Below are 13,434 nucleotides of genomic sequence, written 5' to 3' on the forward strand. Positions count from 1 at the left end.
TTTTTTTTTTTTTTAAATGAAAGAATAGTTTTAAAAAAAATCCTCTTTAAGTTATGAACCGTGAGTGAGAATCAAGAGGCCCGTTGCGGAGCGGGAGCTTTGGACCAGAGAGAGAAAGACCCAGTACCATTCTGGGTGCCGTTTAAAGAAACTGGACCTTTAACTGTTCGAGAAGGAACTGCGGAAGCTGGAAAAATCGAAGGTGGACAAAAATGCTGGAGTAACTCAGCAGGTGAGGCAGCATCTGTGGAGCGAAGGAATAGGTGACGTTTCGGGTCGAGACCCTTCTTCAGACTCAATAGGTGACGTTTCGGGTCGAGACCCTTCTTCAGACTCAATAGGTGACGTTTCGGCTCGAGACCCTTCCTCAGATTCAAAGAAGTCCCCTATTCCTTCACTCCATAGATGCTGCCTCACCCGCTGAGTTTCTCCAGCATTTTTATCTACCTTGGACTTTTAACGGAGTTATTTTTGTCGACTGGTTTTTATGTCATCACTACTACTCTTATCACTGGATACACTTTATTCCTGTTTAACTGTAATGCTTCTGTGTTTGGATTTGTTTAATTTTAACCTGAAGGACCGTGTGAACCAACTGCATAGACCCTCGGGTCAACTAGGGACAAGACTATGAACTCCATTCCAGTGAATGTATTCATAAGCCTGTCTGGAAATAATTGCTGACTGTCGGAGTTATTTTGGTTTGTTTTTAAAAAAAAATATTAATTTAAATTTCCTCCTTGACCAAAGTGACCAGGTATTCTGGGGCCCTTTGGGCTGATTCTTATTTCTAGTTTACATTCAGGTTTACAATGTTATTTATGTGAGATATGTCAAAAGTGTAAATTAAAGTATAAAATGCCCACTTTAACTCGTGACTTTGCTTTCCGAAAAGAAGATTCGACCGGGGGGGGGAGGGGCAAAGGTTTCGGTTTTCTTTTGGTTATAGTTTTAGACATGGAAGCAGACCTAAAGAGGGGCATGTATAGGACGGAACTGCAGGCGCGGGTTCCTATCGAAGGTAGAACGGCACGGACTTGTAGGGCCGAGATGGCCTGTTTCCGTGCTGTAATTGTTATATGGTAGACAAAAAGTGCTGGAGTAACTCGACGAGTCAGGCAGCATCTCTGGAAAAAAAGGACGACCTTTGGACACGCTAGAGGCAGGAAACATGTTCCCGATGTTGGGGGGAGTCCAGAACCAGGGGCCTCGCAGTTTAAGAATCAGGAGTAAGCCATTTAGAATGGAGACGAGGGAACACTTATTCACACACAGAGTTGTGAGTCTGTGGAATTCTCTGCCTCAGAGGGCGGTGGAGGCCGGTTCTCTGGATACTTTAAAGAGAGAGCTAGATAGGGCTCTTAAAGATAGCGGAGTCAGGGGGATATGGGGAGAAGGCAGGAACGGGATACTGATTGTGGATGATCAGCCATGATCATATTGAATGGCGGTGCTGGCTCGAAGGGCCGAATGGCCTACTCCTGCACCTATTGTCTATTGTCTATCGTGATGTTTCAGGTCAAACCCTCCTCCATCGAAAAATATGGGTAACATTTTGGGTTGGGACTGTTCTTCAGACAAGTCCAAAGAAGGGTCCCGACCCAAAATATCACTCATCCATGACCTCCAGAGATGCTGCCTGACCCTCTTGAGTTACTCCAGGGCTTTGTGTCCATTTTTGGTGTAAGCCAGCACCTGCAGTTCCTTTCTACACAATGGTAACGGACCCTTCGGCCAACTGAGTCCACACAGGCCATCGATCACCCGTCCACACTAGGGCAGCATTGGAAACGAACTGCAGATGCTGGTTTACACAAAAGGAGACAAAGTGCTGGAGGAACTTGACACGTCAGGCAGTATCTCTGGAGAACATGGATAGGTAATTTTTCAGGATGGGAGTGAAGAAGTTGCTGACCAGAAACGTCACCTATCCTAGTTCTCCAGAGATGCTGCCTGACCCGCTGAGTTACTCCAGCACTCTGTGAAACGTCACCTATCCATGTTCTCCACAGATGCTGCCTGACCAGTTGAGTTACTCCAGCACTCTGTGAAACGTCACCTATCCATGTTCTCCAGAGATGCTGCCTGACCCGCTGAGTTACTCCAGCACTCTGTGTCCCTATGTTCTATGTTCTATGTTTTCCTCACACACCCGGGGCAATTTACAGAAGCCTAGAAATCCTGCACATCTTTGGAATGTGGGAGGAGCCCACACAGTCACAGGGAAACCATGCAAACCCCACACAAACAGCACCCGAGGTCAGGATCGAACCCGGGTCTCTGGCACTGTGAGGCAGCAGCTCTACCCACTGCACCACTGCGCCACCCTAGATCCTAAAGTTTGCCCCTTGTATTTGTTATGGCTTTTGCCACCTACCTCCCGGCCAACCCCAAGTGCAGTTGCCAAGGCATTGAATTCGACCTGAAGATAGGCCTTGCTGGAGTAGCTCGTCGGGTCAGATTAGCATCTCTGGAGACAAGGAATGGGTGACGTTTTGGGTCGAGGACCCTTGAATTCGACCCACTTGGTCGTGTGTTGAAAGATCACTGAAAGCGAGAAGGAGGTCACTTCACAGCCACCTCCCCACTGTATTCATGGAATTGCCTATGCGAGCCATTGAAATGGCGCGATCCTTGTTCCTAACTCTAATGAAGTGGACTCGCATTACTGACCGGTGCAAGAGAATGGGGTTCAGAGGGGAAAATAGATCAGCCGTGATTGAATGGTGGAGTGGGCTCCTGTGTCTTATGGTCTTATGCTGCTAATGACAAGTCCCTTAATAGCACTAGGGTACACCAAAATGCTGGAGAAACTCAGCGGGTGCAGCAGCATCTATGGAGCGAAGGAAATAGGCGACGTGTCGGGCCGAAACCCTTCTTCAGACTGATGGGGGGTGGGGGACGGGGAGAAGAAAGGAAAAAGGAGGAGGAGGAGCCCGAGGGCGGGGGGATGGGAGGAGACAGCTCGAGGGCTAAGGAAGGGGAGGAGACAGCAAGGGCTAACAAAATTGGGAGAATTCAATGTTCATGCCCGCAGGATGCAGACTCCCCAAGCGGAATATGAGGTGCTCTTCCTCCAATTTCCGGTGTTGCTCACTCTGGCAATGGAGGAGGCCCAGGACAGAGAGGTCGGATGCGGAATGGGAGGGGGAGTTGAAGTGCTGAGCCCACGGGAGGTCAGGTAGGTTCTTGCGGACCGAGCGGAGGTGTTCGGCGAAACGATTGCCAAGCCTCCGCTTGGTCTCACTGATGTAGATCAGCTGACATCTAGAGCAGCGGATGCAATAGACGAGGTTGGAGGAGATGCAGGTGAACCTCTGTCGCACCTGGAACCACTGCTTGGGTCCTTGAATGGAGTCACAGTCACCCTGATGTGCAGAGGGATTCTGGGGTCCAAGTCCATATCTCCGTTAAAGTGGCAACACTAGTAGAACGAGTAGTCATGAAGGCAAATGGTAGTTTTGGGATGCAGTCCGAAAGCTGGCCCTTCGGCCCACGAGCTCGCCCCTCAGCCCACCAGTGATCCCCTAGCTATGTTTCTATAAGATCACCTCTCATCCTTCTAAATTCCAGTGAACATACTGTAAGCCTAGTCGACCCATTCTTTCATCATATGTCGGTCCTGCCCCGAGCACTGGCACTATCCTACACTCACTAGGGACAGCGTTAAACTTGTACCAAGCCAATTCATCTTTGGAGTGTGGGAGGAAACCGAAGAGCTTGGAGAAAATCCACGCGGGTCACAGGGAGAATGTACAAACTCCGTAGAGACAGGACCCGTAGGCAGGATCGAACCCGGGTCTCTGCCGCTGCAAGTGGGGTAAGAGAGCAACTCTACCGCTGCGCCACCGTGCCGCTTTCATTGGTCAGGGCATTGAGTATAAGAGTCAGGAAGTGATGATGCAGCATTATAGGGGCTTTGGTTAGGCCACATTTGGAATATTGCACGCAGTTCAAGTCCAAAAGTTATAGGAGCAGAATTGGGCCATTTAGCCCATCGAGTTTACTCTGCCATTCAATCATGGCTGATCTATCCCTCCCTCTCAAACCCATTGTCCTGCCCCATCCCCATAACCCCGTACTAATCAAGAATCTGTCAATATCCGCCTTAAAAATGTTCCCAATGTTGGGCGAGTCCAGAACCAGGGACCACACAGTCCTAGAATAAAGGGGAGGCCATTTAAGGCTGAGGTGAGAAAAAACGTTTTCACCCAGAGATTTGTGAATTTGTGGAATTCCCTGCCACAGAGGGCAGTGGAGGCCAAGTCACTGGATGGATTTAAGAGAGAGTTAGATAGAGCTCTAGGGGCTAGTGGAATCAAGGGATATGGGGAGAAGGCAGGCACGGGTTATTGATTGGGGATGATCAGCCATGATCACAATGAATGGTGGTGCTGGCTCGAAGGGCTGAATGGCCTCCTCCAGCACCTATTTCCTATGTTTTTAAAATATCCATTGACTTGGCCTCCACAGCCGCCTGTGGCAATGAATTCCACAGGTTCAAGGTTTCAAGGTCAGTTTATTGTCACATGTACCAGTTAAATTTGTGTTACCATACAGTCATACTGAGCGAAAAGCAACAAGACACACAACAACATAAAAGTTAACATCAACATCCACCACAGTGGATTCCCCACATTCCTCACTGTGATGGAAGGCAATAAAGTTCAATCTTCTTCCTCTTGTTCTCCCACGGTCGGGGCAGTCGAACCATCCTCAGTCGGGGCGATCAAAGTCCCGGCAGCCGCTGATCGAAGCCCCCGTCGGGGTGATCGAAACTCTCGCGTCGGGGGCGGTTGAAACTCTCTCCACGGCTTGGAGCTCCCGAGTCGGTCTCTTCTAACCGGAGACCGCGGGCTTCACGATGTTAAAGCCCACAGGCCCCCCGTGGTTGGAGCTTCCAGCAAAGAGATCGCAAGCTCAGCGATGTTCTTCTTATCGAGTCCGCACACGCCAGAGCTGAACAAACGTCTCGGCGACTGCGCGCAACGGTGTCCGTCTTGTCGCTTCTTGTGCGCGGCGGGGGAAAGACCGGTGGAATCAGGGCCGTGACGTGAACGCTCTTTCCTTGACCCTATCCGCGATGTTGACGTACCGCAGACTCCCGCGGCTTGGAGCTCCAGGAAAGGCCGCCGGTCGGTCTACGGGAAAGGCCGCCAACTCCACGATGTTCGGCCGCAGCGGGGGACGGAGACGCGATACGGAAACAAATCTCATCTCCGTCGAGGTAAGAGATTGAAAATAAGTATCCCCCAACGCCCCCCCTCCCCCCCCCCCCCCCCCCCCCCCCCACACACACACACACATAAAACAAACTAAAGAACACTTGGGGTGCATGTAGCAACAACTGTTAACATGGGTGACTTTAATCTACATATAGATTGGGCCAACCAAATTGGTTACAATTGGGATGGTTTTCTAAGCCAAAATGTAGAGGAACCAACTAGAGGACAGGTCATCCTAGACTGGGTATTGTGGAATGAAGAAGGATCAGTTAGCGATCTTGTTGTGCAAGGCCCCTTGAACAACTGTGACCATAATATGGTGGACAAAAATGCTGGAGAAACTCAGCGGGTGAGGCAGCAACTATGGAGCGAAGGAACAGGTGACGTTTCGGGTCGAGACCCTTCTTCAGACTGATGTGGAGGTGAGGGGGGGCGGGAAGAAGAAAAGGAAGAGGCGGAGACAGTGGGCTGTGGGAGAGCTGGGAAGGGGAGGGGAAGGAGGGAGGAAGCAGGGACTACCTGAAATTGGAGAAGTCAATGTTCATACCGCTGGGGTGTAAACTGCTCAAGCGAAATATGAGGTGCAGCTCCTCCAATTTGCGGTGGGACTCACTCTGGCCATGGAGGAGGCCCAGGACAGAGAGGTCGGATGCGAAATGGGAGGGGGAGTTGAAGTGCTGAGCCACCGGGAGGTCAGGTAGGTTCTTGCGGACCGAGCGGAGGTGTTGGGCGAAACGATCGCCAAGCCTCCGCTTGGTCTCACCGATGTAGATCAGCTGACATCTAGAGCAGCGGATGCAATAGATGAGGTTGGAGGAGATGCAGGTGAACCTCTGTGGCACCTGGAACCACTGCTTGGGTCCTTGAATGGAGTCACAGTCACCCTGATGTGCAGAGGGATTCTGGGGTCCAAGTCCATATCTCCGTTAAAGTGGCAACACAAATAGAACGAGTAGTAATGAAGGCAAATGGTAGTTTTGGGATGCAGTCCAGAAGCTGGCCCTTCGGCCCACGAGCTCGCCCCTCAGCCCACCAGTGATCCCCTAGCTATGTTTCTATAAGATCACCTCTGATCCTTCTAAATTCCAGTGAACATACTGTAAGCCCAGTCGACCCATTCTTTCATCATATGTCGGTCCCGCCCCGAGCACTGGCACTATCCTACACTCACTAGGGACAGCGTTAAACTTGTACCAAGCCAATTCATCTTTGGAGTGTGGGAGGAAACCGAAGAGCTTGGAGAAAATCCACGCGGGTCACAGGGAGAATGTACAAACTCCGTAGAGACAAGACCCGTAGGCAGGATCGAACCCGGGTCTCTGCCGCTGCAAGTGGGGCAAGAGAGCAACTCTACCTCTGCGCCACCGTGCCGCCTTCATTGGTCAGGGCATTGAGTATAAGAGTCAGGAAGTGATGATGCAGCATTATAGCGGCTTTGGTTGGGCCACATTTGGAATATTGCACGCAGTTCAAGTCCAAACGTTATAGGAGCAGAATTGGGCCATTTAGCCCATCGAGTCTACTCTGCCATTCAATCATGGCTGATCTATCCCTCCCTCTCAACCCCATTGTCCTGCCTTCTCCCCATAACCCCGTACTAATCAAGAATCTGTCAATATCCGCCTTAAAAATGTTCCCAATGTTGGGCGAGACCAGAACCAGGGACCACACAGTCTTAGAATAAAGGGGAGGCCATTTAAGGCTGAGGTGAGAAAAAACGTTTTAACCCAGAGAGTTGTGAATTAGTGGAATTCCCTGCCGCAGAGGGCAGTGGAGGCCAAGTCACTGGATGGATTTAAGAGAGAGTTAGATAGAGCTCTAGGGGCTAGTGGAGTCAAGGGATATGGGGAGAAGGCAGGCACGGGTTATTGATTGGGGACGATCAGCCATGATCACAATGAATGGCGGTGCTGGCTCGAAGGGCCGAACGGCCTCCTCCAGCACCTATTTCCTATGTTTTTAAAATATCCATTGACTTGGCCTCCACAGCCGCCTGTGGCAATGAATTCCACAGGTTCAAGGTTTCAAGGTCAGTTTATTGTCACATGTACCAGTTAAATTTGAGTTACCATACAGTCATACTGAGCGAAAAGCAACAAGACACACAACAACATAAAAGTTAACATCAACATCCACCACAGTGGATTCCCCACATTCCTCACTGTGTTGGAAGGCAATAAAGTTCAATCTTCTTCCTCTTGTTCTCCCACGGTCGGGGCAGTCGAACCAGCCTCAGTCGGGGCGATCAAAGCCCCGGCAGCCACTGATCGAAGCCCCCGTCGGGGTGATCGAAACACTCGCGTCGGGGCTGTTGAAACTCTCTCCACGGCATGGAGCTCCCGAGTCGGTCTCTTCTAACCGGAGACCGCGGGCTTCACGATGTTAAAGCCCACAGGCCCCCCGTGGTTGGAGCTTCGGCAAAGAGATCGCAAGCTCAGCGATGTTCTTCTTATCGAGTCCGCACACGCCAGAGCTGAACAAACTTCTCGGCGACTATGCGCGCAACGGTGTCCGTTTTGTCGCTTCTTGTGCGCGGCGGGGGAAAGACCGGTGGAATCAGGGCCGCGACGTGAACGCTCTTTCCTTGACCCTATCCGCGATGTTGACGTACCGCAGACTCCCGCGGCTTGGAGCTCCAGGAAAGGCCGCCGGACGGTTTACGGGAAAGGCCGCCAACTCCACGATGTTCGGCCGCAGCGGGGGACGGAGACGCGATACGGAAACAAATCTCATCTCCGTCGAGGTAAGAGATTGAAAAAAAGTTTCCCCCAACGCCCCCCTTCCCCCCCCCCCCCCCTCCCCCCCCCCCCCCCCCCCCACACACACATAAAACAAGCTGAAGAACACTTCATGTAGCAACAACTGTTAACATGGGTGACTTTAATCTACATATAGATTGGGCCAACCAAATTGGTAACATTTGGGATGGTTTTCTAAGCCAAAATGTAGAGGAACCAACTAGAGGACAGGTCATCCTAGACTGGGTATTGTGGAATGAAGAAGGATCAGTTAGCGATCTTGTTGTGCAAGGCCCCTTGAACAACTGTGACCATAATATGGTGGACAGAAATGCTGGAGAAACTCAGCGGGTGAGGCAGCATCTATGGAGCGAAGGAATAGGTGACGTTTCGGGTCGAGACCCTTCTTCAGACTGATGTGGGGGTGAGGGGGGACGGGAAGAAGAAAAGGAAGAGGCGGAGATAGTGGGCTGTGGGAGAGCTGGGAAGGGGAGGGGAAGGAAGGAGAAAGCAGGGACTACCTGAAATTGGAGAAGTCAATGTTCATACCGCTGGGGTGTAAACTACCCAAGCGAAATATGAGGTGCAGCTCCTCCAATTTGCGGTGGGACTCAGTCTGGCCATGGAGGAGGCCCAGGACAGAAAGGTCGGATTCGGAACGGGAGGGGGAGTTGAAGTGCTGAGCCACCGGGAGATCAGGTTGGTTAATGCGGACTGAGCGGAGGTGTTGTGCGAAGCGATCGCCAAGCCTACGCTTGGTCTCACCGATGTAGAGCAGCTGACACGTAGAGCAGCGGATTCTCTATTGTCTCGAATACGGTGGAATTCTGCATTAAAATGGAGAGTGACACAGTTAATTCAGAGACAAGGGTCCCAAACTTAAAGAAAGGTCTTAGATGTTATGAGACGAGAATTTGCTAGGATAGACTGGCAAATGATACTTACAGGGTTATATAACCATACAGCACGGAAACAGGCCATCTCGGCCCTTCTAGTCCGTGCCGAACACGTATTCTCCCCTAGTCCCATCTACCTGCACTCAGACCATAACCCTCCATTCCTTTCCCATCCATATACCTATCCAATTTATTTTTAAATGATAAAATCGAACCTGCCTCCACCACTTCCAATGGAAGCTCATTCCACACAGCTACCACTCTCTGAGTAAAGAAGTTCCCCCTCATGTTACCCCTAAACGGTCCCTTAATTCTCAAGTCATGTCCCCTTGTTTGAATCTTCCCTACTCTCAATGGGAAAAGCTTATCCACGTCAACTCTGTCTATCCCTCTCATCATTTTAAAGACCTCTATCAAGTCCCCCCTTAATCTTCTGCGCTCCAAAGAATAAAGACCTAACTTGTTCAACCTTTCTCTGTAACTTAGTTGCTGAAACCCAGGCAACATTCTAGTAAATCTCCTCTGTACTCTCTCTATTTTGTTGACATCCTTCCTATAATTAGGCGACCAAAATTGTACACCATACTCCAGAATTGGCCTCACCAATGCCTTGTACAATTTTAACATTACATCCCAACTTCTATACTCCTAACTTCTATACCATTGACGGTGGAGTTGCAATGGTAAAGATTTAAAGAGCGCATGGATGAATTACAACAATTGTTCATCCCTGTCTGGCGTAAAAATAAAATGGGGAAGGCGGCTCAACCTTGGCCCACGAGGGAAATTAGGGATAGGGTTAAATCCAAGGAAGAGGCTTATACATTGGCCAGAGGAAGCAGCAAACCAGAGGACTGGGAGAAATTCACAATTCAACAGAGGAGGTCAAAGGGGGTGATTAAGAGGGGGGAAAATAGAGCATGAAAGAAAACTTGCAGCGAATATAAAAACTGACTTCAAAAGCTTCTATATATATGTGAAGAGGAAAGGATTAGTGAAGACAAATGTAGGTCCCTTACAGTCAGAGACAGGTGAATTTATAATGGGGAAACAAGGAAATGGCAGAACAGTTAAACGAGTACTTTGGTTCTGCCTTCACTAAGGAAGACACAAACAATCTCCCAGAAATACTAGGACCGAGGATCTAGTGGGATGGAGGAACTGAAGGAATCCACATTAGTCAGGAAATGGTGTTAGGTATACTGTTGGGACTGAAGGCAGATAAATCCCCAGGGCCTGAGGGTCTGCATCCAAGAGTACTCAAGGATAGTGGCCCTAGAAATCGTGGATGCATTGGTGATCATTTTCCAATGTTCTCTCGACTCTGGATCAGTTCCTGTGGACTGGAGGGTTGCCAATGTAATCCCACTTTTTAAGAAAGGAGAGAGAGAGAAAACGGGGAATGATAGACCAGTTAGCCTGACATCGGCAGTGGGGAAGTTGCTTGAGTCGATTATTAAAGATGTTATAGCAGCGCATTTGGAAAGCAGTGACAGGATCGGTAAAAGTCATCATAGATGTATAAGATGCTTGACTAATCTTCTGGAATTTTTTGAGGATGTTACAGATAGAATAGATAAGGGAGAACCAGTGGATATGGTGTATCTGGACTTTCAAAAGGCCTTTGACAAGATCCCAGGGGAGGTGCAATGAGACTTGGATGTGCTTGTACATCAGTCATTGAAAGTAAGCATGCAGGTACAGCAGGCAGTGAAGAAAGCGAATGGCATGTTGGCCTTATTACAAGAGGCGTCCAGTATAGGAGCAAAGAGGTCCTTCTGCAGTTGTACAGAGCCCTAGTGAGACCACACCTGGAGTATTGTGTGCAATTTTGGTCCCCTAATTTGAGGAAGGACATTCTTGCTATTGAGGGCGTGCAGAGTAGGTTAATTCCCGGGATGGCGGGACCGACAAATGATGAAAGAATGCGTAGACTGGGCTTACAGTATGTTCACTGGAATTTGAAGGATGAGAGGTGATCTTATAGGAACATTCAGATTCAGATTCAGATTCAGATTGAGATTCAACTTTAATTGTCATTGTCAGTGTACAGTACAGAGACAACGAAATGCAGTTAGCATCTCCCTGGAAGAGCGACATAACATATGATTTCAATAAATAAATCTATTTACATGCATACAGTCATAGTGTTTTTCCTGTGGGAGGAGTGTCCGGGGGGGGGGGGGGGTGATTGGCAGTCACCGAGGTACGTTGTTGAGCAGTGTGACAGCCGCCGGGAAGAAGCTGTTCCTGGACCTGCTGGTTCGGCAACGGAGAGACCTGTAGCGCCTCCCGGATGGTAGGAGGGTAAACAGTCCATGGTTGGGGTGAGAGCAGTCCTTGGCGATGCTGAGCGCCCTCCGCAGACAACGCTTGCTTTGGACAGACTCAATGGAGGGGAGCGAGGAACCGGTGATGCGTTGGACAATTTTCACCACCCTCTGCAGTCCCTTCCGGTCGGAGACAGAGCAGTTGCCATACCATACTGTGATGCAGTTGGTAAGGATGCTCTCGATGGTGCAGCGGTAGAAGTTCACCAGAATCTGAGGAGACAGATGGACCCTCTTCAGTCTCCTCAGGAAGAAGAGACGCTGGTGAGCCTTCTTGACCAGAGTTGAGGTATTGTGGGTCCAAGAGAGGTCATCGCAGATGTTGACCCCCAGGAACCTGAAGCTGGAAACACGTTCCACCTCCGTCCCGTTGATGTGGATGGGGGTGTGCGTGCCGCCCCTGGACTTCCTGAAGTCTACAATGAGCTCCTTGGTCTTCTTGGAGTTAAGGGCCAGGTTGTTGTCAGCGCACCATGCTGCTAGGAGCTGGACCTCCTCCCTATAGGAGGTCCTGCTAAAATAACATAAAGTTCCTAAGGGATTGGACAGGTTAGATGCAGGAAACATGTTCCCGATGTTCCCGATGTTGTGGGAGTCCAGAACCAGGGGTCATGGTTTAAGAATAAGGGGTAGGTCATTTCAGACTTTTTAACCCAGAGAGTTGTAAATCTGTGGAATTCACTGCCGCAGAAGGCAGTGGAGGCCAAATCACTGGATTTTCCTCTTTTTGTATCCATCCTATTACAAATGTTGACCTCGCTGTCATCGTCCGTCCTGAAAAGGACGCAAGCTTCCAGCGACATTCAGTGGGAGCCATCACTTGTCACAATAGACGATGGTGGTAGCAGAATTAGCTCGGGATACTTCCAGTTTCCAAGCCCCGCGATGTGGACACTTCTGCTATGGGGCCAATTCACTGGATGTTTTCAAGAGAGAGTTAGACAATAGACAATAGACAATAGACAATAGGTGCAGGAGTAGGCCATTCGGCCCTTCGAGCCAGCACCGCCACTCAATGTGATCATGGCTGATCATCCCCAATCAGTAGCCCGTTCCTGCCTTCTCCCCATATCCCCTGACTCCGCTATCTTTAAGAGCCCTATCTAGCTCTCTCTTGAAAGCATCCAGAGACCCGGCCTCCACCGCCCTCTGAGGCAGAGAATTCCACAGACTCACCACTCTCTGTGAGAAAAAGTGTTTCCTCGCCTCCGTTCTAAATGGCTCTCCCCTTATTCTTAAACTGTGGCCCCTGGTTCTGGACTCCCCCAACATCGGGAACATGTTTCCTGCCTCTAACCTATCCAAACCCTTAACCATCTTATATGTTTGAATAAGATGCCCTCTCATCCTTCTAAACTCCAGAGTGTACAAGCCCAGCCGCTCCATTCTCTCAGCATATGACAGTCCCGCCATCCCGGGAATTAACCTTGTAAACCTACGCTGCACTCCCTCAGATATAGCTCTTAGTGCTAGTGGAATCAAGGGATATGGGAAGAAGGCAGGGACGGGGTACTGATTGTGGATGATCAGCCATGATCACATTGAATGGCGGTGCTGGCTCGAAGGACCTAATGGCCTACTCCTGCATCTATTGTCTATGTTTCTATAATAATGAGATAAGAAGGGGATGTGCTTTAATGGGGGTGTGCAGGTCAAGTTTTCCACACAGGGAGTGGTGGGGCCTGGGATATGGAATAGTGAAAGGCCTGGATAGAGTGGATGTGGAGAGGATATTTCCACTCATGGGAGAGTCCAGGACTAGAGGTCACAGCCTCAGAATTAAGGACGTTCTTTTAGGAAGGAGCTAAGGAGGGATTTATTTTGTCAGAGGGTGGTGAATCTGTGGAATTCATTGCCACCTACGGCTGTGGAGGCCAAGTCAATGGATATCTTTAAGGCAGAAAGGTAGACTCTTGATTAGGTTGAGAGGGAGAGAGAGATCAGGCGTGATTGAACAGCAGAGTAGATTCAATTGGCCGAATAGCCTAATTCAATGCCTGATAGTCTTCTGATCTCAGGGAGAGAAAATAAAACATTAGAAATGGTCAGACATGGAACTCCCACACACAATGCTTTACGTTCATTAGACACTAACCTTGATTAGTAAGTATGTCATAGAGTGATTCAGAGTGGAAACAGGCCCTTCGGTCCAACTTGCCCATGCCGACCAACAAAGTCCCATCTACACTAGTTCCACCTGCCCGCGTTTGTTCAAGTTCAAGTTCAAGTGAGTTTATTGTCATGT

This window comes from Amblyraja radiata, chromosome 5 (assembly GCF_010909765.2).
Source record: "Amblyraja radiata isolate CabotCenter1 chromosome 5, sAmbRad1.1.pri, whole genome shotgun sequence".
NCBI lineage: Eukaryota > Metazoa > Chordata > Chondrichthyes > Rajiformes > Rajidae > Amblyraja > Amblyraja radiata.